Genomic DNA, 27,248 nt, shown 5'->3' on the forward strand with positions numbered 1-27,248 from the left:
GCAAATCCTTAAAAACTGACCAATTATACCTATGTCTGTAACACGTACATTTATGTGTTGATTTCTGTTTTGGTTTGTGGGGTTTTTTTCCAGGACTGCAATGTCTTCCTTGGCTTTGAATGCCAAACAACGAAAAAAACTTAATTCCGGTGGCTGCAAGCTTAATGAAGACATCACCAGAAGACTTCTCATGTTTTACTTTCACAAGCGTACGATTATTCCATTGATTTCAGATCATAGTACTAACAGAAATAAATACCAATAACTTGTCATCTGTCGATGTTCCCACACTCTAGAATTAAAAAAATATATATCTAAAACCCATTAATAAGCCTGAATTAATCCATCATCATTACTACCATTATTACCTTTAACTGTTAAACACAAATAAAGAAGGAAGATAAAATTCTGAGAAGTTTTAATAAAGAAATAAGTCACAGAGGTAGAATATCAAACCAATTGAATTTTCAATCATTGTTACTGAAAATAACTCCATCATATGACTCAGGATTACGCCTTTGGCTCTTTAAAGAGATCTGCTTTCAGTATGGGCCACAGAACAGCATAACTATTTTCATTAAATCAAAAGGAATGAGACGTTATTATTTCTCAACTTCATTAATATCAACTGTCCTAGTTAATGCTATGCTCCACGTGGCAGAGATAAAAATCACACTGTTTAATATGCACAACAGACGCCATTTCCACATATCTGAACAGTGTTTTCATATTTGAATGTCAGTATTTCAACCAGAAACGTCACACGGTTTTTCTAAGTAAATAATACAAATCTACAAAATTAAAATGCACTACTTGTGTCAAACATAACAAAATCATCGTTTGTTTATTTTTAAGGTGATAATAAAAAAGATTAATGATAGTGCTGGATAATGAAACAATCTGCCACAAGGCAAGCTGCAGAATATAGAGTGAAGCTCTAGCAACAATACTAAGAAAAACTTCAGCTTTCTCCCAAACACATTAAGAAGTCCCTTTTCTTGCCAGGTGACCTTTTTGCATTTAAAATAGAGTTGATTTTCATGCGGTGCTTAAAGGTCAAATAGATAATCTACCTCTGTAAGGAGAGCATTTTCCTCTGAAGAGATTTCTAGAGGACATCAAATCAATAAGAGTCATCAGACTCAACAAGATTCAAACCCTTCACTGTTCTCAAGGAAAAAGCTTATACCAGTCCCAAAGAAACTGGATCCAGCTCATGAAAAAAATTCAGACATCGTGCAACATTAAAAAGTAGCAAACTTTACAGGTGAACACAGGTATAAAAAATTTTTGTATCATTAATTCAGAAGTAAAATATTATTCAGTATGGAACCTGGAAAAGTATCAGTTTCATCATATGTATTCACTACACCTTTAATTTCTAAGGGGTAAAACCAATGACAAGTGAGTAAAAAGTTGAACTTACCGCAGTATGATATACTGGAATTTTCACTAGCGTGTTCTTCAGCACTCAAACGATGTGATACAATTCCCACACATTTCTGTGGGAGGTGAGAGAGAGAAAAAGGGATCCTCAGTGAGAAAAAGATAGATCTAGCTGTACACTTCATCTTTGTTTTATCTGCATTATTGTTTTATTCAAGATAATTAACCCATTTCTTTTTATTGAACATAACTGCTTATCTTCCTGAGTAAACTGCCACTTGCCCCACATACAGTGGCTCAAGGAGTTCATTGGGGCACCTCAAATGAAAGCAAAATACTGAATTCTGGAAACTAGTGACAAGTAATTTCAAAAAGGTGTTTGAGGTTTGAAAGTCACTGGCCCTAAAGAAGGCTAATTGTGAGCGTACTGTTTTAGAATGGGGTTCAAAAGAATTGGTCTTGTGTTCCTAGCTGTGACACAACCTTGTACAAGAGCTTCTTGTACCAGTTTTCCATTTATAACATGAGGGTAATAATACCATTTTTTAGACTTTTGCATAGACCAGGAACTCTTCAAGATAGTGACTGTGTCAAGATAGGAACTGCATATATAAATATTTACACACATGTATAAAAGAAAACTCATCTTAATATCCTAATCTCACTTAAAGCTACCAGGTATCTCATAGAACAGAACAAAGGACTGAAGAAAAAAAAAAAAAAGGATAATCAGAACTCAGCTTTTGACCTTCATTATATGTGCAAAACTCTTATGTGCTTGAAAGGAAGGGAGAGTTGACAATGACACAGGAGTATTGAAACTTCTGAGGACTGCTGCTGAGTACATTTCTGCATGTATAGAATAGTACTTTTTATGATGGTTTTGCTTCTGAAGGAAATAAAAAAAGAAAGTACAAGGAAGACAGACTGAAAGAGTGAAAAAGTTAAGAGAGCAAGTGAGAACACAATAAAAATGCAGTGAAATATAGAACTAAAAGACTGCATTATACAGACAGTACTACAGTATAATTATTTAATTTGTTGGAAAATAATTATTCAAGCCATAGCAAAACAATACAGCTGCCTGGTCTGTATCGTGCCTTGAGAAATTCACCTTGACAGTGATACTGCAATTTCTATCTGAGTTTTAAATTCAAGCTATACTACATACATTTTTAATTTTCAGTCCCATTTCAGCTAAGCTAGGATAAATCTCAATCATTACTCTGCCTAGCTTGCTTTCAACTCCAGGAATAAAAAAATCCATAGTGTATAGGCTTTGATGCTTTTTGTTTAGATGATAACTGCTTCTAATTACTATTTTGTTTGCCAGGTCTCTTCAATGAAATATAAAACACAATTATTTTCCACTCAAATACACACTGATTTGAATGACTTATATTTTGATGTAATTACAGTAAAACCAACCATTATATATAAAAAATGTTTTAACTTTTCCTGAAAAAATATTATTTATTTTTGAATTCTCATTTCATTCATCATTCATTTTGAAACCATTCCCAGAGATTTTATTGTATCTAGTGATTGATTTTACAGTTATTAGATGTAGAATTGTTAAAAGAATGTTTCCTAAACAAACCTATCTTTCCAATTATTTTAAATTAGCTGGAGCAGATTCTTCTTCCTCTTTTAATTAGTCTTTTGCTTCTATACACAGTCATCTTTGTCTTAAATTTTCACTTAAATAAATAAGCTTCCTTTGGAGAAGAACCAAAAAATCCAGATCCAGGTCAGAGAGAGAACACGGACTGGAGGAAAACTGTGTTTTTCTTTCTACATCCTCCCCATACATCCACCCATCAACACACATACCATTACATTCAAATAACTGCACTACACCTCAGTCCTGCTGCAGAATAAGCCCCAAAGCAGTTACCGGATTTACAGATATCTGAGACCTGAGCTAACAAATAACTGTGAAAATAAGCCAGGAAGAAAGATATCCCAACTTCCAGACATTTGGAGAGAGGGAAGTTTTGGATATGGCCTTGTTCACAACAGAAAAGTGAATAGATGGTCTTTAATAGAAGTCAGCAGAGTAAAAAAAGTCCATCATGCATACAATACAATCTTTTCATTCTAAAATATTCCAGAAAATTATTTATTTTTCACTATTGTCAACGTAATTGCATTCTAACCCATCTTCCCCACAAGTACATTTGGCACTGCAAAAGACTAAGAGTTCATACCACAAAAAAAAAATGTTCTTTTCTCCTAAGTTTAGTCAAGAGAGATATTCCAGCTCCACCCTTTGATAATTTTAAGATCTGCCCTTTGGAAAACTTACAGCGCTAAAATTTGTACTGAAAGCACTCGTGGATTTAGACTGAATCAAGCTGACATAGCCTTTTCCCTTTTCCGATATTTTGAGCAGTCCATTCCCAGAGCAAGATTAAGGGTGCAGTTTCACAGCAACTTAAGTAAATCTAAATTTTGGGCTCTCACGGTCCTCCCTTCCTCTCCACTCCTCATCCTCTCTCAGTTATGTGCTTTTTGCTCAGTAAGCTTCCTGAACTGGCTCACCACCAGATCGCTAAGCTGAGATGAAGCTGCTCTTCCCTTCTGCCTACCTGCACTGTAGGTTCTTCGTCCCGCGCTTTCACCCAGCACTAGCAATCATGAGGCCAGCAGATGAGCCATACAGAGGAGCAGGTTCAGCTGAAAATCCCATTTAAAATATCCCGAACTCCAGATTAGTTTTCAGCCATTCCATCTTGGGAAAAATTAGGTGTGGATAATGAAACAAGATCATCTAAAAATATAACACTAGAACAGAAAAAAACCCCATTCCTTTTAACAGAAAATATAGAATATTTACTTGCAACAGGATCCTCATTATATAAATATGTCTCATTGCAGGCTCACAAAGAAAGTAAAAATAAATTTCTCAGTTAATGGACTCTTTGGTGAATATTTAGATGTAAATATTAGACTCTGTGAGCAACACAATATAACGAATATCAATTCATCCTTTCTTGTCAGGAAGTTAACAGGTATTAATAGTCTGCTGTTCAGTGAAATTTTACTGATGGAAAATAGACAGTACAATGGCTAATATGACTCTGATTACAGTATTTTTCCTGATGAAAGTAGTGGAGAAAATCCACAATATAGAAGTCTATTTCCTCTGCAAGAGGAAACCTGGGTAGGATAATACAGGGATAATGCAGACATTTCCTTTTGAATATAGAACAAATAAGGACAGAGACTATTGGATGAAAGGACACAGAAGCCGAATGAGACTATACCATGGTTTCCATGGTGGTTTCTTCCCGTAATGACAAAAAAAAAAGCTAAATTAGCTACAACATCTAAAATGGAAACTGCCATACAAATGTTTTGATCAGGCTTCCCAGAGGGCACAGTGGTCTCCTTAAAATCATTAGTGCCCTAGAAATGTTAGCTAAAATGTTAAAGCTACGTACCGGAGGGAGTATATTCTCCTACTTCCTTATGGTCAAACCACATACAGCTGTTATATCTAAAAAGCTAGTCTTATTTACTTCAAATTCTCCTAAATCAACTGCTCAGTTTCAGCAATCTAACTACTAAGGCCTACTTCTAAGGGTACATTCCTGCAGCTAAATGAATCAGTAAGACTCTCCTCTGCTGCACAGTTTCTTTGCATGTTCGCACAATTCTGTTGCACTATAATTCCCTGGAGTTTTGGAGGCCCTTTCATATAACCTAGCCCAGCCCATTCCCGCAGCCTGCCCAGACTCCATGCAGCCCATAAAGCAGAGGCACATTGGCAATGCCTTCCTGGCGATGCCAGCTGGCAGACGACACGTGCGATGGTAAGAGCAGTCCCTGCAAACGCTACCTCCCTTCTGAGCTGCCAAAAGCCACCACAGCAGCTGTAAAGCTTATAGGGTTACTCTCCTGCAGGCCATCTGGCTGCTGTGGGTACATCAGAGCAGCGCATCCTGGCTTAATACCCCTCTGCCCCCAGCTTCTCCAGGTCAGTCCCAGCATAAAGAGGGTTGGACCATTCTGAATCTAACGAATCAGAGAACAAGCTGGGAAACAGCGGTGCCGAACAGGTATGTCATCTGGAACAAGTTCCTTCACCTTCATCTGCTCTGGTTGTGATGTTTGGGGCTCAAATATCATCTCTCATTTAATATTTACATAGAGTTTACACCATAAAAGGAAAGAAACAACAACAGATGCTTGAGATTTTTAATGCTAGCAATAATTTACAAAAATTATTAGACATAAGACGAGTTGCACACTGTGAAAAAAAGAATGAGATCTCAACCAACAAAGTCTGAAGGTCAGAACACTTCCAACAGGGGGTTCAAGTTATGCTCATTACAGAGGAGGCCAGACCATATTTCCATATTATTTTCATATTTCCAGTTTCCATATTATGGAAATTCCATATCCAGCTTTGGATTATAAAGACTTTGTACAGAGTATAGATCTTTTTGTAATGGTTCAGAAGGGCAAACACAACTTGGTAAGAGAAAAAGGAAGGCAGCTCAATCATATCATACATTTTTATGGGGTAAACTTCATAATTATTTGAACCTATTGGCTGACGAAACACCAAACTGGATATAGCCAAGGTATACTGAGACTTTCCCATCTTGCTGACTAGTCAGCTAGTGGACAACTGGAAGCAAGTTTTAAAAGGTCATACTCTTAGAGATATCTACCAGAGATCATAAAGTTGCTTCCCAGACCCAAAAAGCAATGAGCGTGACATGCAGTTGAACTGCCTAAATCTGTCTGTAATCTAATTTCAGGAGGAAATTCAGGAAACCTTTTTCCTGGTGCAGGAAAAAAACCTTTTACCTGGTGCAAAAAAATTATAAAAGTCCTTCCAATGAATGAAGAAAAGCCAACAGACATAAACATTCATATTTAAGTAAGTAAATTATAGTAGAAGAATAAGGATTATAGGAGGATTTCTTTCTGACCTAATTTAGAAATTAGGCTACTCACATGGCACCAGTGGAACTGCCCAAAAGACTACAGTCTGAATGTTTACCCTTTCCACAGTTTGAAATCGCACGTGCCATGGCCTGCATTCAGCCTGAAAGACAACTTCACTAGAGACACAGAAAACTGCCTTTTCATTGGAGGAGACAAGGAGTATCTGACTGAACAACAGATCTTGCACCGACAGCCCAAAACTCTCTTCTATTACTTGTATAAAGCCATAATTATTGTCATTGTCATATGAAAACCATGGTATAGTTAAAAGTACATGCGTGCAACACAAAGCGGACATGGAATGAAAACTCCATTCCTATGGCTCAAAAGAGGGTTGCAGCAGATGAGATTCAACAATTTCCTGAGTAATCCATTGCACTAAAAACACAAAGTACAAAAATCCCTTAAATGTTTCAAGCAAGGAACTTCAAAAATATTTTGACAATGTTATTTTTTTTTCCAAAATTTGCATGCAAAAATACCAAATACATTCCAGCTATCACCCATCCAGTACCTCACAGCAATAATTTTACTATGCTCATTTAAGATGTTTCAAGTTTTAAAGGTCATCAGTGTTTAAGAGGTATGTTCTACATTTTAAAAGTTCCCTCGAGTTTTAGAGTTATTACTAGATCTCATTATATTTTCTATGTATGAGCACATCTCTAAAAGTTTACATTAAATTTTAAACAACTACAATTTTGAAAGGTCAAATAAATAATGAGGTATCTCACTGCAACAGGAAATATATTCCCTATTTTGCCACAAGGTTTTCCAATTCAGTTACTTCTGGAAAAAAATCCTTTGCTGTATTGACTTGTTGGATTAAATTCTCATCACGCTTACTGTTACAGAATATACAGTATAAAACCATGGTAGATAGAAGCATAACAAAATCTGTAGCAATGCTTTAGCCATGATAACCTCTTGTCAGAAATGAAAATATGCTCTAAATATTTACGACCACCACCAGAATGAGTCCTTCAGCACCATATAGTCCCATTATTACTCTTTGCTAATTGGTGGCAACAGTAGAGACTGAAGTCTAAGTTCCTTGCCTGAGATTCTAGAGGATACTAAATTTTTCTGTGTGGGAGCACACTGCCCAGAAATTGATACTATCCTCATTTAGAAGGTACTGGTTTCTCTTCCCAGCATCCTCCTCTTCCCCAGCCATTGCTGACACACTGGGTACACTGAGACACAACCGTTGCTCAGCTTCATCAGTGACAGGTAGGACACCAACTGAACCAGAAAGCCACTTAAATTTCTGATCCTGATAGGCAGCACAGCATCATGGTGTTTCATATTCATTGGTTTGATTCCTTCTTCACTATATTATACATTCTCCAATTAGTCAATAACTTTTTTGAATTTCTTACACACTTCATAATTGGTTAGTAACTTTACTAACTGAAAAAATACACTTGAGAGGAATTTATTATCGGCAGCACCTGTTGAGTTTTGTGCATTAAGCCATGTAACCTAAGAAGCTATCTGAACTAATCCTAGGTTGCACACTGTCATCATTGTACAATATCTTTTTGTACCAGGTATCTGTCAGACCACAAATAAATGGTCAGGTCTAGACATTTGTTAGTCTTTTGCTAATTTGCCTCTCTTAGAAAATCAACTTTTCCCAGGTACAGCTGCATTTCTCTTATACCATGAAAGAGTTGAGCCTCCCATTTCACATGCTTGCACAGCGTAGCATTAGCTTGCAGCAGTGTAGTCTAAAGCTTAGACCCTTGCTCTAAGCTGAATCCTGAAGTAGCCCAAAATTAGGATGCACAAGTAGGTGAAGGAATGCTTTGACAATGAGGTCTAATGATTTAAACAAAGCTTGGAGAAGCCCCAGTCCAAAATGATTTATGTAAGAATAAATGGATGTCTGACTACCTGTAGTAGGGATCTGAAACTTCACTCTCTCACTCCCCAGGTCTCGAGTTAGCAGGCTGGGTATTCTAGGGGAGCGTTTGTCAGACTCCCTCATGAGCTGAGCTATTATTTTAGAGAAGTAATCTGAACTCACATTTTAGTAATTCTAGATTACAGACTTCATTTCTTCTGTTCAGTGGAAGCTTCATTTTAAATAAAGAAATATCACCAGTCCCATCTGAATACTCTAATCACTGGGCTAATTAAATATTCTGAGCACCTCTCTGTCTTTTTTTGTTATACAAAAACCAGCTGAGCAAGTACAAAGACTCTTCAGTACATCAAATGTTCAACTCTATAGATGGTTTCACAACGCAGGAGGCAGAGTACCTGCTTGATCAGATTGGTGCAACTCATCCTTTCTCTTTTTTTTTTAAAAAAACCTTCTCCAGAAGCAACTCCCTGTACAATTAAATTGGCACCTCTTAGTAATTGATCAGTAAGAGACTGAGAATCGCATCTGATTGTGTGGTATCTGTAAGTCAGTAAGCATTTCAATACTTATTTCTAAGAAATTAATGTTTTGAATATTTTTATATATATCTCTCCTGGAAAAAAATGTCTTGTGATTAACAAAATCTCCATTGGATAAATACTCTTATTTATGAACCACCATAAAAAAATACTAAGGTGATTCTTAACTGAACATCCAGAGAGAGACATGAGCAGTAGAAACTAGAGTCAAATCCAAAGCTAAACCTTTTCCAAGTAGGCGGTTGTTTGGAATGAAAGGCAAAGCCCTTCAGTTGGAATTTTCAACTCTAACTTTTAAGAGTGTTTAGATATCCTGAACTTGGCAGTCTCATAAGCCAAATACACATTAGGTTTTACTATCTATTACTTTTAGTACACACTTCTACATTTTTATACTTTCAGTGTAGCTGTCTAAACAGTTTAACTTTCATAAAAGTTTCTACTTGCTAAATCTCTGTGTTAGATTTAAAGCTGGATAACATAAATTTAACTCAGCTTTATGTTCTATTTTTATTTTTTGAATAATTTGCCACAGAAAAATTCTTTTGTGTTTTATTTCTTTGCCATAATTGTGTAGAAGAGCCTTGAGGCAAATTAGAAATGTAATAATCAATAACTGAGTTTTGTTACGAGATTGAATTTAGATAGACATGCAAACTGAACATTAATGCACCGACTTGTTCTGCAACTCAACTTTCTACATAAGATTTATTCCAAAAGATGCTGAGACAAAAAAGTTCGTATTGATGAACAACAGTTTTTTTTACTTTGGCACTATTTGTAACTGTTTTCATTTGTTTGACTCAGCTACAATATTCCAGAGGTGACACTTTCAATCAATTCAATAAGATTTTCTACGATCACAAGACTGGCTGTCGAAAAATCTTGTCACTTAGCAACTTCTGAGAGCAATAACGCTTATGTGAATGACCCATATGCCACCAGTTACTAAATTATTTTGGGCATAATGTAGAAGGAAGAGCAGGAGAGAGATCCAGTAAAACAAACCACCTCTGTTTTTCTACATAGCAAACTTTCGTGAACTTGGAAGCAGAAAACATAATGTAACTTTTTATGTGACTGAGCAGAAAAAAGAGATCGTGAAACACTTTTGGCATTGTCACAGTACGATAAAAATCAGTATACTTAAATATTTTGGTCTAATTAGCTAAAAAAAAAAGAATAACACAACTGAAGGCTCAATCTCTGCTCCTGTGAAGTTACTACAGTGCAGTCTAGATGCATGAGGCGGGCCTCAACAAGGCTGTACGAAGCTAAAAATCCCACACTTGTAACAAAGTATGGCAGCTTGCACTGTGAGGGACTGGTAAAGTCTCAGTCTTAACCCAGCACCACGTTTTGCCTCCAACATACCATGCAGAGCTCTCAGAAGAGGTACCAGACCCCTGATGAGATTTAGCTGGACTGATGTAAGGACATTACGAAGAGGAGACACAGAGAAAGGCTCCTTCAGCCAGGGGACCATATAGCCATACCCATCCTGGCCTCCAGAAGTCTTGCTGACTCTTTTTCCTCCCTCCAGCCTCTCCAGAACCTGCTCTGCCACTGCTATAAAACTTTGCCTGTGAGTCATTCTGCTTTGTTGAGGCCACCATCCTACATCCAGACAGTACTATAGTAATGTCACACCAGCAAAGAGTCGAGCCTTCAGTCAGGCTATCACTCACTGACATAACACATTTAATCACAGGAAAGTTAAAAGAAAATACATAAAGAGGTATTGCCTTTCCTCCTCTTTTAAGTCTCAAGTAAACATGAGCAGGGTGTCTCACACTCTGCCAGACCTGTCTACATAGATCTGTATCTCTGGAAGAAAAGGGCTGATGCAAAATAAGACAGACATAAATGGAAACAGATAAATAATGCCCCAGAGAATGTTGATTTTATTTTATAACCAAAATGATCAAATATTTCCAAGAAATTCAATCAAAAGAAAGGTGTGGTTTGAGCTAACATTTCTTTGACCTCTAAGAGTCTGTAATTAACAAATACTCCATTAAAAAGTAGAATCGATAGCTGAATGCTTAAAATGAGTTTCTAGGCGATCATATTTTAAAGTTTTCAATTAATGTACTACAAACCAATGGTGAATGCATGGTAAAAATCTTTCTCTCCAAACACGTTCAAAGCATACGAAATTTTCTTTTCATTCTGGAAATCTCTGGGTCCGTCTTTTCATATCATCACTATGCCAAACAAGATGGTAGCCACAGAAATAACAGATCATACTATCTAGATAGGGGTGAATTAGGAAAGTTTCAAGAAAAAATATGTAATTATTTTCTCAGTAAGATCTTAGAGAGACATTTCTTTCTGCTGTTGTTCCAACTGAGTTATTTTACCTACTTAACATCATTGTATCAAGCAAATACATCCATTCAACTCCAATCACCGTGAATATTTTAAATCTTTTTTTTCAACTGAGCGAAACCATTACACTCTATATTAGCATAGGTCTTGAACCAGAATCATTGGATTGAGGGGTAGAGCTATCTGAAGTTATCTTTTTTGATATACATGAAAGTTAATGGTTTAACTGAATTTACCTAAAAAAATTCTACGATATATTGAATAGTTCCATTAGGTAATCATAATGAAATGCTAATTTTTGTGAGGTCTTGAACGCATTACCTTAATATAAGAATTGTTCACTGCTTATATGTTTTTCATAAATAATGTTTCGATTCCATCTTCAGTGTTCCAACTTTAAGGCACTGTTGTGGTATGCAATCTGCTGTATTCAACTCATTTTGTCCAGTCTTTCACTTCCAGCCTAGAAATTTCAAAGCCAGATCTCTGACACATCAGTCACACAATCAGCTAAATTAGGCTACTCCAGTTGGTTTAACTGGCAACTTTCAAGCACGCAAAACAAAGCAGAAAGGTTTTAATGGTTTAAAGCCTCCAAAGTGGATCATAATACAAAATGTATTGCTCATCAGCTGGCAGAGAAGGCAAGGAATGCCATATGCTTTCAGTTTCATTTGTGTTGTTTATCTTTAATACTAAACCCTAATGCAATACACTTTCTACTACTCTGCCATGTCAATCTCTTTTATGTGTAAGGGGGTCAGGAAAACAAGACCATATTGGTTTAAATAGTCACAAGCCAACACAGGCTTTACTAATGCCAGGGCAGCTGAGAGCTATGGAGTAGTAAATTACATTTTTTCATGCATGAATTAGAAAGCACACAGTTAACAACGCAGTCAAAATACTTGTTTGGATGGTTAGGCATATGCTTGAAGTTAATGTTAAGACAAATGTGAAAACAAAACAGCAATAGCTCAAAAATATGGATGAGCAACTCAAGTTTTAAAGCACTGATGCAATAGTTAAGTCCTACATATGTAACTACAGGCTAACTAGCAGGTGGAGGAAGGAGTTTCCATCTAGAGAGCACTGCACTCCCGGATTTAGGAGAATACTTTTACACTTACAATAGAGGAGGAATGACAGTGCCTTGGTGACAGTGACTCCCCACATTGCAAAGCAAGAAGTCAGTACTTACAAAAAGCCAGACTCCATCTACTCAAAGGTTCCCATATCCCTACCAGGTTGCTGGTGCTTTTTTTAATCACGCTCAACACACACATAGACAAACATCAGTGTGGAACAAGGCAGCAACGAGCATCTGTGAGACTGAATTTTAAAACACAAAATATTTAATTCCAACCACATTATGGATTAATAACACTACTCTCGTCTTTAAAGTCAACAAAGACGAAGACACAAACACATTCAGGTAACTTTCTGAGGGTCTCTCTGCCCTGAAGTTATCCTTTCAGTCACCAGCTTTTTCGTATTTATAAGATGATGGTGGTTACTTCTTGATGATGAGATGTTTTCATAAGTACGTACACTAGAGTCACCTTACAGAAGGTGTTATATTGATTCTTTGTTCTGCTTACTATCTGTATAGAATTTGAAGCACTATTCTTAATTCTACTGCAATCCCTTTTAGTCTTCTGTCTTTCTCTGGACCCGAACTACTGACTGCAAACAAGAAAGATGCTGCAGTATGACATGATAAGAGCTTAGGGAAGGCAGTTTGCCAGCTGGCCACTGTCCTGAAAACTCTCTGGGGAACGACAGCAGGCAGCAAGCTGAATTGCTAAAAAGAATCATTGGGAAAGACAGCAAACGCAGCTTAATAGAGATGCTGTAGAAACTAAAGCAGGAAACAGAATGAATTGGATAAATCTGGCGATCACTGGGGAAATGGCCACCTAAAACTGCTGTCAAACTCCAGACCCAAGAAATTCACCTTGAATCAGGAAAACGACAATTGTCTAGTAGGGAAATTGGAAGAGACTGTCGACCACATCAAGTTCTGCCTGTTTGGATGATGGAAAACCAGTAGCTATGCAGCTAAATTAGGAGAAAAAGAGTTAATAGGTAAAGCAGATTTTGCTGAAGAGGAGCATGTTAATTATCTTCTAAAGAGAATGAAGTCCCTGCCGTCTTAAAATATTTTAAACACAGTTTCACTGGGATAAGGTCAGAGAAGCAACTGCTTCGTTCTCAGTCAAAACATAAAACAAAATAAAACTAAACAAAAAAAAAACCCACAAAACAAACAAACAAAACTCCCAGGAAACTCCCAGGAAACCATGTATTTTCTAAATTGTCTGTTTTATTTTAGAAAAAACAATTAGAAATAAAAATTAAAATTCAATTAAAATACAAATCCCATCCCTCCTTCATGTATCTGTAAAGTATTCATCAACTCCACAATTAAATTTATCAAGTATTGCTTAATATTTACTAATTAAAAAGAGCACAATCTAAAAGTTTCTTCTTGGTAAGGAGACACATCTGCACACAAAGATGACTTTCAAAGAACTTGCTAGAGGTGTCTCAGAGAGTCGGAGCCTCCTAGTAAAAAATCTTTGCTTTGATGATTTTAAATAAAACACTGGGCTTAGTCTAGGAGCTCATGAGACAGCATTTTCTGCAGGTTTTACCATCTTCTCTACTGCCAGCTTTAAGACCATTACCTAAGAAAGATTTCACTACATGTAAATGTGCTAAGACTTAGACTAAAGTTTAATTAACCAGAGTAATGTTTTCCAGTGTCATCCTTGCAGGGACAGCCTATACAATTGTAGATAAAAATAGTTATATAATCTTAAAATTAATTTTCAAATAGTGCAGCAGGAATATAATTATTTCTAAAAAGTTATTTTAGTCTTAATCTTAAGGTGACAGCATTCAATCCTACCCAGCTGAGAAGCCTTGAAAGGTTTTGACTTTTATAAAAAAAGTCCAATATCTACATTTGAACTAAAGTTCACTTTTTGGGAAAACATTTAATTCTTGGTGTAGAAACTTCACAGCTGTAGAACTTATCAAGATCCTTGGCAAATTTAACAATTAATTGCCTTCACTTAAAAATTTACTTATGGTCTGAATGTATAAAAATTCAATTTCTGTCCAAGGGGCCGTACTATCCAAGAATCACAGAACAGCTCAGGTCTGCAGGGACCTCTGGAGATCGCCTGCGACATCTAGTCAGTTAAGCAGGTTGCCCAGGACTATATCCCGCCAGGTTTCGAATATTGCCAAGGTTGGTTACTCAACAACCTCTCTGGGCAATCTGTGCCAGCATCCAACCCCCATCACAATAAAAAAAAAAAAAAAAAAAGAAAAAAGAGTTGTGGATTTTATTTGTTTAAATGGAATTTGCCGTATTTCAATTTGTGCCAGTTGACTCTTATCCTGTTACTGAGCACCACTGTGAAAAGCCTGTCTCCATACTTTACCGTCTTCTGTTAGGTATGTAAAGACATTGATAAGATCCCCCTGAGCCTTTTCTCCGCTGGGTTAACCAAACCCAGCTCTCAGCCTCTTCCTGTACCTCAGGTTCTCCACTCCCTCAGTCACCTTCCTGGCCTTTTGCTGGACCTGTCTGCAATGTCCACATCTCTCTTGAACAGGGGAGCCCAGAACTGGACACAGTGCTCCAGTTGTAGTCTCACCAGTGTATTCACGTAGTGCACATATATGTGTTTATATGCCAGAACAATGAGCTTAAGAATGTTTTATCCAGTTGTATTCATAACGGTTCACCCTAAGTTCTCTCTCTTCTGCATTTATCTAATGCAGTTACAAAAGAGCTTTTGTCTCTGCTACTCTTGACTGCTCAGCTGAGCTGAAATATTTTGTCTTTTGCTTTTTGATGGCACATTTAGATCTCCATTTCTTCTCTAAGACCCGTTTTTTATATCTGTGAGAGATGAGTTTCTATTATGCATGAATTCTGCTTTGCTGACTGGCTTCAAGAGCTGTATTCTCTGAAGTGAGATTTTTAGCCCTGGATGGGCACAGACGTCTCTACTGTTCTGGCAAAAAGCACAAGCACTAGCAGGTGCTCCATTTGTTTGACCTTTAAAACAAGACCCAATAGGGATCAGCATCTCTAGGATTTTAGAATTCCCAAATCTTCTAGCTCTTTGGTAATCTGCAGCTCCAATATGCTTTAATTTTCAAGCCTGCTACCCTTCAGAAAAAGAAGAGATTGGATAAAGAATTCGCATGCTTATAAGGCCATTCTCTGCTACGCAAACCTATCTTCGTTACCACATTTACGTAAAAGATTGAGCATTCAGGAGCCGTCTGTTCTTCAGTCTGCTCCCCGGACCTACCTGAGCAGCCATCGCCCAACTCCATCCTGCATACAGGGGGCTCTCGTACTCACTACTCAGATGTCTACAACCAGCTCCCACCTCACCTGAACTGCTCTGGCAGTCTGAAATGCAACTAGTTTGTAGGAATAGAAGCCAATACAGTTTCAGAATTCCATTCTCCAGGGAAGTCTAAGAAAAAAGCCTGACATTAAAGATCTTCTATAATTCAAGTTTTTATTATATATTGCCATGCATCTGTGTCTGAGTGACCTGAATATCACTGTGAGCAAATTCTCAAGACGAAGCTAAAGCAAGCTCTGGAAATTTCTTTCTTTATATTATCAAAGAACTAGGGGCAAGGGTAAAATTGTATCTACCTATTCATTGATGCCATTTCCAATTTCTGTAAACCCACAGAAGGTGCTGTAAATTACTATTACTTTCATGAAAGTGCATTCCTCCTACCACTTTTTACTTTTCAGACACAGAATGTATACTTCTGACCACAGAAATTAAATATCAGAGCAAATCCTCCCTAGTGTTGCCATCATTTGCTGATATTTTGGAGTAATTTCTCAGGATAGTTTAGGCTATCCCACCCAACTACTGTTTTTGGATATGTTCAGTTAGAGAATGAATACAGACAACTCTTAGAAATTTTAGAATTATTTTCTTCCCAGAAGAACTCTCTGTTTTTCTGTTGTGTTTGTTTTTTTTTAATACACTCCTTAGTTGCCTAGGATTCTACTACTTATTAATCCAGTGCTTTTAGACATGGAATGGATATTTTATGAAAAACATTTTGTCATCTCGCAAAGCAAGATCTAAGGAAAAAAAGAAAACACTATTTCAGTACAAGACACTATTTTTTTTTTGTTTCTCCAACCTAATCCTTCTCTGCTAGAAACTATGGCAGCCACAGAACAGCCAAACTCAATCTCTCATGATAAATGAATAAACATATTAAATCCTTTAATAAAAGAATTATTTTTTGATCTCAGTAGAATCGAGAATTTCTGGCATCTCTTGATGCTTCTGATGGAGTGGCTAGTTCACTTCCAGTAGGATCTCTGGGCATTTTACATGCTAGCCACCAAGAGAAGGTCCTCTAACCATTTGTGCTTTTGTCCATGTTAGAACTCATTAGTCGGACAAAAACACATTCTGAAGGTAGAAGCCCAGAAACCGTGAGGCTGCTCCGGCTCTCAGTGCACCTCTGGATCCTGTGTTTTAGCGCTGCAGCTCTCAGCACCAAGCCAGCTTTCTAACAATATGCTAGAGAGCATCAAAAGGATCCTCCTTCTCCATTAAAGTCACTAACTACTGATGTTCAACAGTATTCTGGGGACAGAAACTGTGAAACTCTTTACCAGGCTTTGCAATTTACAGTGTCTGATGCATGAATTTCAGCTGTTGTTTCATGATGTTACCACCTCCCATCCTTCTCTGTCTTTTCAGGCACTTCAATTTGCTTTATTAGGAGAAAAAAAATTGTACTGAAGAGACAAAAAAATAATATTATGCCACCATATAAATAATGACGAGCCTGCATCTCGAATGCTGCATGCAGCTCTGGTGTCCTCAACTCAGCAAAATTATAAAAAGTAAAAAAAAAAGAGAAACTGTAAATAATACTGATGAACAATGCAGAACTGCTTCCAAATAAGAAACCAATTAAACAGACTAGAATTCCTCAGTGCAGACAACACATGCATGAGATATGTTTGCTATATGCACACTCACAATACTGTATTCCCTTTCTGTGCCAGGTTTTACAGTATAGCACAGTATATCTTTTAAAAATTATATCTAACAAATTCTACAAGATATTTCCTTGAGGAACTTGAGTGCCACACAAAGTTCTGAAAACGTCTCTAATTGAAAGCAAAACTTGGCGCTTCGTATTTAAAAATCTCACAGTAGTAAGAACATACCATTTAATGAGCGTTTATTCACATAAACTATTCTTTTACCATAGAATCAATTTATTTAATTTCGTATTAATTTCAGTTTACTACAGATCTTATAGAATCTCTTCCTAACATCTTTCTATTCTTATCAGTTCATCTTTCTAATGAAGTCACTTAGGATATCTTTGCACAAGGCATAAATTAAGAATATCAACTTTTGTCCTGGCTCACTATACAAACAGTGTTACAGTGAGAGCTAAGAACTCGCTGAATATTAATGGAACTTCTAATTATCCACTGTGTTGTCTTTTAACTAAAAACAAATATGATCTTTGGATTAATACAATCCTTCGGTTATTTTCTTTTACATTTCCATGAATGTGTACATTACTTTGCACACAAAGTAGTTCTGAAAATTAAATGGTATTTACTGAGAAAAATATGAGTAGCCTGCAGGTAAAAACATACAATGACTTAGTAAGAGTAGTATGTGAACAGATCTAGTTTAATGCATTTATCATCTCGTCATTTATCATTTTTTCCCTAGCTCATTAAGAAAGAATCCAGAAAAGTGCAATGTCTGAAATAATTGTAATGAGCATTGATTAAGCTTAAAAGACATTGTTTTAATTGCTTTGAGATAGGGCTAAGTTATAACATTACACGTATACCTATTTTGGAGGAATAAAGTGATAGCTTCATACAATAACTAAATGAAATAATCTACATAAATCATCATTACTGTTTTCAGAAGGAAGGGATTTTCAGCCCAAATACCTTGGAATCACTGCAGAGAGCTGGCCATTTACTAAATACCGTATTACCAGTTTACAAATACATCTGCTGACTCAAGACAGAGCAGGTGGTAATAAACAAACCCATCTGCCATCATACACTACAGGTAAAATTTACTTATGTTTGAGTCTGGGAATTATTACAATTAATAGAAATGTTTTGAAAGATTTTTTTGCTCCCCTTAACACAATATTTAATTTATAAAATGCAACTTTTCATGTGACCAAAAGAGAGGTCAAGTGAACAAGAAGCCAATTCGATGCTGGCAGATTCTGAGCGCACCACATAAATTACCTAACCACACCCTTTCCAGTGGGTAGCTACGCAAAGACAATGACTTGCCAGGAGCAGCTTGGTGGCAGTTTCAGTTCATTCTTCAAGATTTCATTCTTGTCATAGACACCTGAAATAAGATGAATCCTTTCCAATTCAGAATCATCACAAGTTGTCTTTCACACCTACAAACTCACTATGATCCCACTTAATTTTTACTTTTTTTTGCCCCTAATACAGAGGTAGCAATGTATAACACAATGTATAATGTGTAACACACTTATACAACGTATAAGACAATTCTAATACTCTTTTTAGTCACTGTTATGTGAACCAGATACAGGCTTGTGGTTTTGACAATGAAGTAATGCATTTGCCATATTATAAGCACAAAATACACATTTTACAATTGAGAGACCCATCTTCACTGTCATGGTTACATACAGATACAGGCATGGGCATTTCATCTAATTTTTCAAACAAAAGTATACATTCGCTTTCGCTGCTTCAGTACCTTTGAGCTATGCAGTTTCTGAGGACTTACTACAGCAAGCCGCTAATGTTGTATGAAATTAAAAATTCCTATTCAATGCATAGAGATGTTATTTTGTTCCTTCGCTATGGCAACATTTGCTCTGAAACTCAAATACAGTAAAAAAAACGTGTAAGAAGTTTCTCTACGCCACTGTTAAAGGAATCAGAAAGACCAGGGGAAGAGGTCTTAAAATCAAGGAAAGCACACTGAAATCCAGACTCACATCTGTTCCCTGCGTTTCTTATTTTCAAGCACAGCCACTGACCAGGCAACACAAATGCCTCCAAACAGCATTAGCTGATGTGGAAATGTAATAACATTTTAAAAAAACCATTTGAAAAATCATATTTTACTGTTGATTCATTAGCTGCTGCAGATATTTATTAAATAAGGTCCTATAAAACAGAAGACCTGATTTTGTAGCCTGATGCCGACAGGCACTCCTGCAAGCCCTTCAGTAGCTTTCTGTGTCTGGCTGTATAAGTTGCAATGCTGAGAATAAAAGATTTCACAAGATACCTTATGCCTTGGTACGTGTTGACATATGTAAGACAACAAAACAAAACAAATCCTAAACCAACAACAAACCCGAAACATGTAGAGCTCAACTTGTTGAAAAGCACTGTCCTTACTGGAAGCATCACTAATATATCTGGATGATACTTTTTAAAGCCCAAAGGCTTAGTCCACCAGAATATGAGTTCAGTACAATGGGAGAGATTTTACAGTGAACATGCTTACATTAGCACCAAATCATAAATAACTTAAAATTTCATCAGTAATTAATGACCTCGATCATACCAAATGTTTTTGTTATAGTACACAAGTCCTTCACATAATTATCATAAAAATGTAGTTAGGGAAACGCATACAACTACTTCAGAAAAATTCCTTGGTGTTCCAGCATCTCTCTGCATGTAAGTAACTTTACAGGAAAGCGTTACAAATTTAAATATTTAATTTAACCCTATTAAACTCTTTCCAGCACCCAACTAGCTATTTCTTCCCTCATCTCACATGTAACTTTTTTCCTTGAAATGCGACTCTGGACACTAATCAACTGTACATACGGCACTGACTTGCGCAGAATTCCTGACTCTCCTGTTTCTTCTATCACCTATCAGATTCAACCTTTCTACCCAATTTTTCAGACATGACTGAGAATGTCTCACACAAATATTAAAGAAATGGCAAGATCTGACTGCAGTAGCTCAACAAGTACTGTTACGCCAGATTATTAGTAAAGGAACTGTACATGGCTCAGGACACACAACTTCAGACATACCATAGAACAGACCAGGCATATTAATGATGTCACCTAGACATCAATTTTATGAAAAATGGGTAATCTGGAAATTCAAAGAACAGTAAGTTATTTATCCTGTCCCATAATTTAAGAAAACATCCTAATTCAATTCTAGGCAAATTCGGCCTTTTCCAAAATAATTTATGTTACTAGCAAATAGTTATTAATTAACATTAAGAACTCTATGGTCTTGCTTGTTATTATTACGCTATGTTCTTTTTTGTCACTTGCAAGCCAGAAGTCAGGAGCTGGAGCTTTCCAAGCGATACTTGGGGGGTCCGTCATCTCTCTTCCTAACCACGTCCCACTCTCTGACAATGGCGGAATTTCACCGCAGTTGACGCATTTACATCTTCCCACAATCCTCTGTCAGCTATTCCTTCCTCATATCATGCCCTCCCACCACCATTCCATTGTCCCAGAACTTTAATTTCAAAAGTATTTTTCTTCCGTCTTAGCAACAGTCCATGCCTAAAAAATATGTTTCTAGAGAATATTCATCATCTTTAACTGTTCAAATCTAGATACCACCTGTAGCAGTCAATTATTCTTTTTAATTTCCTCCTAGTAATTCTGAGAGAAATATTTTAGTTATTTAAACTCAATAAGCTGCTGACTGTTGGACAGACCAAGTCAAGATCTTCCCATTGTTTTAGCATCTGTTTTGTCTCAGCTGATAACAAGACCCATTTTTCTTCTAGTTTCCTCTCCAGTGATCCTGTGTACAATATCGCAGTCTCTTCCGTGAAAGTCAACTCACCAACAAAGCTTACTGAAAGGAATACTGGTATCAACCAAAGAAAAACAACATAAAGATGTGAAAACTTTCTGTATGATCTATGGGGTTTTAGGGACATTTCCATTTAGTTTAAATTCGGTTGATAAAGCAAACTGAATGAATCTCTAATTACGTGAAGACGAGAAAATAACATACAAATAGAAGGTAACAAATTATCACTGTGTTCTCAAAAAAGTAATAGCATTCATCAGAGTCATTTTAGTCCTCTGGAGAAGCATTGGTATGGATAGCAGACAAAAATGAAGTTGATAAAGGAAATGGATAGAATCTTTTCAAAGTAACCACAGCCTCTCAGGGCTATGCATTTTGAACACAGGTAGATGAAAATGACATGCCTGACCTTAAATGTATCACTTTTCCTTATAGATTGCGTTATTTGTGTTAGACTTGTCAATCAAATATGGCATGATTATATTTCAGCAGCTGTGAAATTTGATTAAAACTTAATGCGGTCTTACGTTTTCTTAAAGTTTGAATGCATTTAGATGGTCCACTACCTGTGAAATTGTGATTTTGCTTGTTAAATACTCATTATTTTTGTTGTTAGGGAAACCTATTTTTGCTTTGCTTTTAATTGAAATGCAGGTAAACTCAGCCATTTGATATTAACACTTTCATATCACGAGCCAATTTTTAAGGTTCCTTTTACAGTAAGGATCCTGTCTACATGCACTGATAAACTTTTTGCTTAACAGTCCCGAAAAAAAAAATCTTAAAATACTTGCATTATACAAGAAACTAACGCTTTAGAATTTTGAAAATCCAATTCTGCTTAACTGGACTTCATCCTCACGCAGCTTAAAAACCTAAGTTGTCTATAAAAAAATGGGAGATAGACTGAATTATTTTGTCAGTATGAATGATAAAGGTCCACCAAACACAGTCACCTACCAGGACAGTTACTAATTATTGTTGCTTTGATATAGAAAATGATGCACCGCTCTGAAAATACTTACTTAGCAACTGCTCTTTAAATATTAGGTAAATGGTCTAAATATCAGAAAGATGATTTTTATTCATTTGTCATAGCTCAGAAAAATTAAGTTATAACTAAGATAATTCTATCTTTGCATCAATAAGAAAGCTCTAGGGTTTTGAGTCCTGATTTTCACCTTTCCTCCAATCTCTAAAAGGAACAATTTCAAAGGTGCAAATAGAAATGAAGGCATTTTATGATTAATTGCATTTCATGATTCTGATCTCAGCTAGATAGTCTATCTAATTGTGTCAATATTTTAAATGCAGTATTTTTATGATTAAATAATATCAGTTGCACTCGTATTATCTTCAGCTCCAAACTAGGAACACTGGATTTAAAATTCTTTTGCTACTTATACCTCTTTCAAGTAATTTCAATGATTATGATATTCTTTTTATCATAGCCTTCAGGGTGTAAAGAAAAAAAAGATATCCAATTGTTCTTTCATAGGAGATTTTTAATAGCGGCATGTAATTATTTTATTCTATTTATAGAGAGAAATGTCACAGTTGGCTGAAAGAAATACAATATATGGTGTGCATATTAGGTGATGTACATGCATCATCTCCACATATGTAACCAAATTTGTTTGAAGCTGCATAATCAGTCTTCTCCCCCTCCTGAAGTCAGCAGTTTAAAAGGCTGCATTTCTTAATTCCTCACAATGAAACAAAATCGTTCAAATTTAATTTTAATTCTAATAGTCTCACCTAAATTAGATATAATTTAGTGCTTTTTAAGGTTGTCAGCACGACATACAGCCTACCTCTCAAATTACAGATAAATATTATGTCTGTAATACTCCATCATTTAGGTCTCAAAAAGCTAATCTAATTTCTCCGTCTGTCTTTATAATTTTTAAGATGTTAGAGCATTTTTAGAAATATTACACATAAGGCTATGCAGCCTCCCAGAACTAGTGAGAAAATTATCTTTACTTCCCAGGAAGCAATCTTGTCTGTGCTTAGAAAAAAGTGGAAATATTCCCAGAACTCCATTTTAGAGTTAACTGTAACCTTGCCTCAGTCCTTTCAGAAGATGACAAGTGGTTTTAGGAACAGTCAGCTTTCTGGCCAATATTGTAATACAGAGAGAAGACTCAGACTGCTACAGAGTTTCATGACTAATACTTTAACCAGCACCAGGATCTCCGCATAAACACTCTTATAAACAATTCTGGCCTCTGATTTCAACATTTTGTGTCTCACTGAATGCGATGGGTTGCACAGCTTTTTTTTCAGGGTTTTTTTGGAGGCCCATTCCTATACAAGATCTTGCTTCCAGTTCCTTGTAGCTGTATTGAACCTAAGTGCTGCAGACCGGTGCTTCCCAGTCACCGGGACACTTTGGAAGATGTGTGGGGACGCTCTGGAAGATGTGGGTGGACACTTTGGAAGATCTGTGGGGACACTCTGGAAGGTGTGTGGGCAGCGAGGCCAAGACAAGGAGCAAGTGCACTGCCTGTGGAGCCTAGCACAGGGCTGGACCCAGGCACTGCTTGCCGGGCTATTCCTCTGCTCACAGTAGACACGTGAAGTTCATGGCCAAGGATTTTTTCCTTACACAGATCCATGTATAAAACGTACCTTACTGCTTTGTTAGCAGTTACCTGAGCTGAGCAGTTGCAGCAGCAGAGATGTGCCATGACTTCAAGATTCCTACCACGCCAGAGACGCAACCACTGCTCTGGGTGCGGGGGCTGGGAGCGGGGCCGAAGGGCCCCTCTGAGGAGAGAGGAGGGAAAAATGGCGTCGGGAGAGGGCAAAATGCTGCTGGGGGCAGAGGGCTGAGGAGAAAAGCGGTAGAGGCGGCCCTGCGGCCCCCAGGGGCGGGCGGGAGGAGGGAGGAGGTGCTGCAGAGAGGACAGAGGAGTTTGGGGTGAAGAGCGGGGGGGGCACAGGCAGGAAGGTGTTTTTGGTTTTGTCTTCGTTTCTAACCAGCCAAATCTATTTTAATTAGCAATAAATTAAATGAATCTTCCTCAAGTCGAGTCTGTTTTGCCCATGGCAACAACTGGTAAGCAATCTCCCTGTCTTTATCTCAAACTGTTACCTTTTCCATCTTAATTTCTTCCCCTTTCCTTCTGAGGAGGGAGAGTGAGCGAGCGGCTGGGTGGGTGTCTGGCAGCCAGCCACAGTGACCCACCACACACACTCAACTACTTGATGGTTTTACAGCTGTTTTCTTAAAGTCTAGGAAATGACTAAAGGTTGCGCTAGGGAAATAATGGGATCATAAACTGCAGCTGAACTGGGAACCCTTAAATCTAAAATAAATCAACCACTGCTTAAGGTAGTGGATCAGCTATAACTGCTTGAAGACAGGGACACAATAAAGGTTTTATCTAGCAGTCTGTTCACTAGCAAAAAATAACAACTCATATTACCTTAGACTGGGTAATATTCAGAAAAATATAAGACAAATGGAAAAACAAAAAAATTAGTTCCCTAAAACTGTAATAAAGAACAACAGACCCCAAATCTTTCCAGCATGCTGACCAAATTAATTATGGAAAACCAGGTTAGCAAAAAATTGGAAATATGGTAATTCTCTTAACCCACTAACACGTGCCTAGTGCAGTAACCCATGTTAAAGTCATTCCTTTAGTAAAAGTGAAAGAGCTGTATACAGTTTGAAATGTTCAAGTGTTCAAGAAGAAGTCAAATATGCACAATACATTTTTAGATTACCTTCTGTCTTAAAAGCAGACAAACTGGTTGAATGTCCGTAGCTATGCATGTGGCACCCAGCGCTCTAACTCCCTTACTAATGCCCAGCAATAACAGGAACTTTTGCCTATCCCCAGCCTATTCCCCTTGAATTATCTCCTTATCTGCAGGCACTGAAGATTTTCTTTTTGCTTGTCTTCCTTGAGTTTCATCTACCTTAGGTACAGTAGAGCAATTAAGCTAAATCAGGAAGCACATTACTTTTTTTAAACAACAGACACTCAAAAAGCTTCCACGTACTGGAATGGTAAATGACCTAATGCAGAAACCCACAGCACTGTACGTATGCCAAAGCCAGCTCAGATGTCCCTCATATGGCATTGGATTCTGCCATGCAAACATAGCCTTAACTTAAGCGGATGATATGGGTCTGGGTCTCAAACCTTGAACCCAAGACACATGATTGTTCAAAATTCCCACTGAAGTAATAAATGCGGTCACTCACTTCAGCTCTGAAGCTTAAACTGGCAAAATAGGAAGCTTAAAATAAACAAAAAACCAAACAAAACTCCACCTTTACAACCTTTAAAGATGGTGATTTTTGCACTTATATAGACATACGCCTACAGGCAGATAACTGCAGTTTGAAGGCCTTAAGGAATTCACAAGCATACTGAATAATGTATAGGTCAAACTGGAGAACTTTAACAGGCTTACTCTTCACACTCCTGTAGTATTTGTCAGCCATGGATCAGCTAGTGTTCTCTATGCATTCACTGCTCTCATGTTTCAAGTTATTTTTATAAAGTGGAGTCACACGTGTCTTTTACAAACACCGTACTGTTACAAGGATAAAACCACCAAATATTAGTACCAATTTTAGTAGAAATATCAGCCATTCAGTCCACAATTTATATGAATAATAGCTAGGTTATTACACAGATCATAAACATCATCTTAGTTTAGCTGCTGACAGTGCATTGTAGTGCATTCCATGTGCTCTCCACTTCCTTTTAATTGTTTAATGAAGGAACATCACAGATTCCACCACTAAAAACTGTATTTTCTGTTTCCCTTAGATTATCAGAGGCTAGATAATGATGTATAAAAGATGTTAATATTGCTATCCATTAGTCATGACTTGATAGAGGAGGATGAATATGTTATTACACTTAAAATAGAAAGATGGCTCAGGTTGTCAGCAGGAATTTGATTAGTTTGCAAAAGAAACTTGCTCAATTTATATGCTTATGACACACACTGTCAAAGTTGTGTGAGATTAAAGACAGATGCCCCGTTGGAGTACACAGGCAAAGATAATGTACACATAAATGTACCATTAATCCAGATAGATTCACATTTTTCAAAGACCACAATCTAATTCAGAAAGGTCTGACTGCTCTTCAGCAAAGTGTAGTAACAATTTGAGTGCCAAGAATTACCACCAGAGAGATTTCTCATGTGAGTTTTAGATTGACTGACATCCTGAAATATTCTTTTTACTCTTCGAGCTGAAGCAAGGTAAACTTTTCTTATTCTGAATGTGATAAAAGGTACACAAAAGTTATTTTGGATGAGGAAATCTTTGTTCCAAAGGTTGGGGAACAAAATGAAACTGCAATGAAGTATGCTATTTCACATCCACATACTCACTCTCATTTATTACAGCACTCTAAGATAGCTATAATAATAACTCAAGCAAGGCTTATTATGGACAAACCTCCACTCTTCACCGTGACCTCTACAGAGCCTGCTAAAGTCATGGCTGTGATGACTTACGCATCAGAAATAATACTTCTGATTGATTCGTTGTGATTAAGCACAGGGATAAATGCAGAGGTAATGTGTAGGGTGGTGGGAAGTTGCACATCAGTGAATGTCCTGTCAGATGCCAGCTGGTCTTAATCTAAGGCAACTGTGCTTGTACAATCTATGTGCCAAGACCACAGAATCACAGAATGGTCGGGGTTGGAAGGGACCTCTGTGGGTCATCTAGTCCAACCCCCTGCCAAAGCAGGGTCACCTACAGCAGGCTGCACAGGACCTTGTCCAGGCGGGTCTTGAATGTCTCCAGAGAAGGAGACTCCACAACCTCTCTGAGCATCCTGTTCCAGTGCTCCATCACCCTCAGAGCGAAGAAGTTCTTCCTCCTGTTCAGCTGGAGCTTCCTCTGCTTCAGTCTGTGCCCGTTGCCCCTTGTCCTGTCACTGGGCATCACTGAAAAGAGTCTGGTCCCATCCTCCCGACACCCACCCTGAAGATATTTATAGGCATTTATAAGATTCTGGAAGACAGTGTCTTATTTGAAGCAGAAACATGCAATATTAATACACACTTTAAGTTGTTCTTCTTCCTAAACCAGGATGCCCTGGCATGTAAATAAGCACCAGCCCAGGCTTCTTAAGTCTCTGTTAATTCTGAAGTAATCTGTGCAAATCAATAAGCCCTGTGTCAGCAAGTGAGAATAAGTCTAAGCAAGTCTAAGCTTGTCAAGTAGAAAGTATTGAAGGAAAAGTGCAAGTTACAACTTCTCTTGAACTACCTTTGAAACTCCTCTCTAATATCTTGAACT

General features: G+C 37.2%; 1 protein-coding gene across 4 annotated transcripts in view; it reads right to left on the bottom strand.

The window, feature by feature from the left end:
• Nucleotides 1–27,248, bottom strand: part of TENM1 (teneurin transmembrane protein 1) — a 1,260,898-nt gene that overhangs the window by 696,111 nt on the left and 537,539 nt on the right. For all 4 annotated transcript variants that reach the window (XM_075435330.1, XM_075435332.1, XM_075435331.1 and 1 more), the window contains one exon: nt 1,427–1,502. The gene's annotated coding sequence lies outside the window, so the exon portion shown is untranslated. The remainder of the gene's footprint in view (nt 1–1,426; nt 1,503–27,248) is intronic.

The sequence above is a fragment of the Opisthocomus hoazin genome, chromosome 14 (genome assembly GCF_030867145.1).
Source record: "Opisthocomus hoazin isolate bOpiHoa1 chromosome 14, bOpiHoa1.hap1, whole genome shotgun sequence".
Taxonomy (NCBI): Eukaryota; Metazoa; Chordata; class Aves; order Opisthocomiformes; family Opisthocomidae; genus Opisthocomus; species Opisthocomus hoazin.